We start from the raw sequence: 4,542 nt of genomic DNA, 5'->3' as shown, positions 1-4,542 counted from the left end.
AAAAAAAAAAAAAAAAAAAAAAAAAAAAAAAAAAAAAAAAAAAGTCATGTGAACCAGACATGGAAGTTCTTGTCTGTGCCCTGGCACTTGTAAGGCAGAGGCAGGGGGTTTCAAAGCCAACCTGAGCCACCTATGAAGTTCCAGGATAACCTGAGCTACCCAGGGAGACAACCTCACAACCAACAAATAAAAGCCACGTGCATGAAAGGGCATCCTATCAGGGAAGAACAGCTCAGGGTGGGGTAACTATAAGAACTGCCCTGAGGAATAAAAAAGAAGAGGCCACAGACGAAGTTTTGCAGCTATGCACTCAACAGGGGAAGGAAGGCCCAAGAGCCTGGGAGAGCACATTAGGGAATAAGGTTCCAAAGAGGGAAGGGAACTTAAGACTGAAACTATCTTGATGGCAGAAAAGCTACAAAGAAAAACAAACAAATAGGGAGAAAGAAAAAGAAAAAAAGAGAGAAAGAGACAGCCGGGCGTGGTGGTGCAGCACTTGGGAGGCAGAGGCAGGCGGATTTCTGAGTTCGAGGCCAGCCTGGTCTACAGAGTGAGTTCCAGGACAACCAGGGCTATACAGACAAACCCTGGGGGTGGGGGAGGGTGGGGGGACTGTCTAGCTAGATGGCTCAGCACTTGAAGCCAAGAATGACCATCTGAGTTCGATCTCTAAGTCCCACAAATTGGAAGCAGAGGAATAACTTCCTGCAATTTGCACAGGCCAAATAAATATGGCTTTCAACTAGGGGGAAAAAAAAGGAAGCTGTGGGGAAATGGGTGGGTGGGTGGGGGATGCACCACATTTAGGAATGAAAGGATTCGCGAGAAAAGTGTGCCAGAAGCACTTGTGCGCCCTAAAGGTGGTCTGTTTCCTGCTAAAAGAGGCGCATCTCAAACCTTAAAGGCACACAGAAAGCAAAGGTGCTCTCAGATAGGAAAACAAGTCTCCCCCGAGAAAAAAGGTAGCTTGGAGAACTCATGAAAGAGTGCAGCCCCAAGACAGACTTAAGGACACGTTAGTGAAGCCCCTTACAGATGAAACTGCAAACTATGTGCCAGAAGCATCAGGATTTGCAGAAGAGCCTGAAAGGGGTGAGCATTCCAGACTAAAGGACTAAGAAAAAAAGAACTGACCCCCACATTCACTAACTTCTGAAAACATACCTGAGCTGAGGCTTGGACAGAAGTCCTCCTCAGAGTTGTGGGTTGTAATAATAATAATAAAAAAGTATTCGATAACTTTGGTTAGTGACCTGATTTCTGAGGAACCTATTAACGGACTGGACCCCAAATTGAAAAGGGAAAACTGTTAATTAGGTTTGAATATGGGAGTGTTCCCTCAGTATGAGGGAGCAAAGAAAAGAAAGTATGATTTCAATCCGTTTTCAGGGACGGTTAGAAATTGAGAGAAAATCCCAAGATTAGAGATTATAGGAGTGGAGGGACACCCAGATTTTCCAAACTACAGAGAAAGGGGACACTCCCATATACAGGGTCGTGAGGAAAGGGTGTGCTTCCCAGTTCAGGATAAGAAAGGCACTACACGAAAACCCGTCCCCGCGGCAGAGGCAGCAGTTTAGGCCTCCCCCTATCTCGCGGACTAAGCACCGGGTGCAGCCTCGGCACCCATCCCCACCCCCACTGCCCCGTTCCGCGCCCCGGGCCCGCACCTCGCGGCCCAGCCCCCTCGGGCCCCGCTGATTGGCCTGAGCGGCCGTCATTCCCGCGGGTAGCCGCAGTGATTGGGCGACGCTCGCACGCCCGCCACGCTCTCAGCAGCGGTCCCCGGGCCTCCCTCCGGGGCTGGGTGATCCGGGGGCCAGTCGGGGAACAGGAGTGAGCCAGGGTCCCGCAGTGGCCGGGCCGTCCGTCCCCGGTCCCGCCCGCACAGCGCGCGCGCGGCACGGGGCCTGCCCCCGACACGGCCCCAACCAGCTGGCTTCGCGTCGCCGCGCCTCGCCACGAGCTCACCTCACGGCCCCGCTCCTGCTGCGCCGCTCCAGACCAACCGACAGAAGGACTGTGCGCGCTGCGCACCACGTGACCCCGGGGACGCGCCCAGCGTATCCCCCGCCCCCCACACACACGCACCATCTCCACCGCCGAGTGACGCAGCCTCCCCACAGCCCCGCCTTGGGCTCCGCCCCTCCCGGTCGCCAGGACGACAGCGCGAGCAGGCCACGCCCACCTCCCTGTCGCGGGAACGCGGAGTCCGCACTTACCCGTGACTGTTGAGGTCACCAGAAGCATTGGCCTGGGTGCTGCCCATGTGCCCTCTTAGTTCTCCTTCTAAATGGTGGAAAGTCACCCACCTCCCTCTACCCCGTCTGTCACCACGCTCCACGGAGATCGTAGTCTTTACAGCTCACTACTTTCCCTCTTCCAATCCGCTCTTCACACGCAAGAGTTTATCAGAACGACTTGTTCCTTCTCCAGAAGAAGAGCTAAATCTTCAAGATCGATTGTCATCAGGCTTTCTCGTTCTCACAATCCAGTCCGCCCTCTGTGCTCTGCCCCTATCAAGTCCTCATCTGAACCTTCTCACCTCTGCCTTTGCTCTCTCTCATCCCTAGAAAAGGATTCCAACGGGAACTGAAAAGAAAAAGCCGAATTATGTCTCTAGGGAGCAAGGTCCAAGATGCCGCCACAACAAAATAGAGGTTTCTCCAGTGGGACTTAGCACGTGCTAACGAGAAGTGGTAAAATTGCTATTTACTGAGGCGATCATGCTTTGATTTGACACTGGAAGCAACCAAACTTGCATTTCTTAAGTTATAAGTCTAATCGCATCATGTCCCTACACAACTTAACTTGTCAATCTAAGCCTTTGCTCATCTAACCACACTTGATGCTGTTTTTCTTTTTGTTTGTTTGTTTGTTTGTTTGTTTGTTTTTGAAACAGTTTCAATATGTGTAGCCTTGGCTAGTCTGGAACTCAGTGTATAGACAAAGTTAGTCTTGAACTCACAGTGATCCACATTTCTGCCCCTGACATACTGAGATTAAAGTCATTGTTCACACAAAAGCATAGCTCTCCAAGCAAAACGATTAAGAGATAGTTTGTCCCCCCNCCCCCCCCCCCCCCCCCAAAAAAAGCCATTCGGTGGTGGTGGTGGTGTACACCTTTAATCCCAGTACTTGGGAGGCCAGCCTGGTCTACAGAGTGAGTTCCAGAACAGCCAGGGCTATACAAAGAAACCAAAAATAAAAAATAAAAATAAAGATAAAATAAAAATTTTATTAGTAGAGCCCAGGTGTGGTGGATCCTTTAATCCCATACATAGTAAATTCTAGGACAGCTAGGGTCATAAAGAGAAAGCCTCTCTCAAAGGAGAACACTCTCTTACCTCTTATTTTCTTGCTCTTACTCTCAGCCTTCCCTACTCTCTCCCTCTCTCTGCCTTTCTACAATAAATGCCTTAAACCCCCCCCCCAAAAAAAAAAGGGCCGGACGTGGTGGCACATGCCTTTAATCCCAGCACTCAGTAGGCAGAGACAGGCGGATTTCTGGGTTCGAGACCAGCCTGGTCTACAAAGTGAGTTCCAGGACAGCCAGGGCTACATAGAGAAACCCTGTCTCGGAAAAAAAAAAAAAAAGAGAGAGAGAGAGAGAGTAAGAAAAAAACAAAACACAAAACAACAACAAAAAGAAATTAGTAGAAACATTAAGTAAGTAGTTAGAGTAAAATGGAGTAACCTCAGCTGGAGGGTTTAGATGCTATGTCATAACATTCTTAGCCCTTCCATTGGTAAAGAATAGGGCTTTGTTAACTATACAGTTCATGGCTTATCTTTTATTGGGATGCTAGATCTGATACACAGATGGGCTCTTTAGAAGTCCAAGAGAAACCAGCTCTGAGACCTGCAACATTCCAAACCCTTCACAGTCACTGTTTTCAGCCATCTGAAGCTGGAGACCTAGTTGGTTCTGTTATCAGGAATTCCTCACAGTGTGATCCAGAGGACACCACCCTGACCCCTTTCTTTTTTAAACAATGTCTCAGGAGCACAGGCTGTCCCTTGGCCTTCCTGTCAGTTTCTCTTTTCTTAATTGTATTGGCTGGATGTGATGACCATGGTCTTTAAAAGAATACTCTGCAGGCAGAGGCAGACACGTGAGATCCAGGCCAGCCTGTTCTATACAGTGAGTTCCAGGCCAGCCAGGGCCACTTAGAGAGACCCTCTCTCTTCTTACATTTATTTGTCTATTTTAATGCGTATGTGTGTATATACATGCCTAGACGACTCATATGTGGAAGTCAGAATACAAGTTGTATGAATCTGTTCTCTCTATCTTCTGGATGCCAGGGTCTTTCTATATTTATTTATTTAGGTGTCTCGGAACAAGGTTTCTCTGTGTAGTTCTGGCTGTCCTAGAACTCAGAGATCCACCTGCCTCTGATCCAAAGGACTAGGATTAAATGCCTGGTTAAAAAAATACCTAATGCCGGGCGGTGGTGGCGCACGCCTTTAATCCCAGCACTTGGGAGGCAGAGGCAGGCGGATTTCTGAGTTCGAGGCCAGCCTGGTATACAAAGTGAG

General features: G+C 49.2%; 1 protein-coding gene across 1 annotated transcript in view; it reads right to left on the bottom strand.

Annotated features, from left to right (window-relative positions):
* Phf20 (PHD finger protein 20) overlaps positions 1–2,048 on the bottom strand; it is a 103,790-nt gene extending 101,742 nt beyond the window's left edge. The window contains exon 1 of the mRNA XM_021155008.2: positions 1,972–2,048. The gene's annotated coding sequence lies outside the window, so the exon portion shown is untranslated. The remainder of the gene's footprint in view (positions 1–1,971) is intronic.
* Between the last annotated feature and the right edge of the window lie 2,494 nt (positions 2,049–4,542).

The sequence above is a fragment of the Mus caroli genome, chromosome 2, assembly GCF_900094665.2.
Source record: "Mus caroli chromosome 2, CAROLI_EIJ_v1.1, whole genome shotgun sequence".
NCBI classification, from domain to species: Eukaryota; Metazoa; Chordata; class Mammalia; order Rodentia; family Muridae; genus Mus; species Mus caroli.
This window is presented reverse-complemented; position numbering and strand designations above follow the sequence as displayed.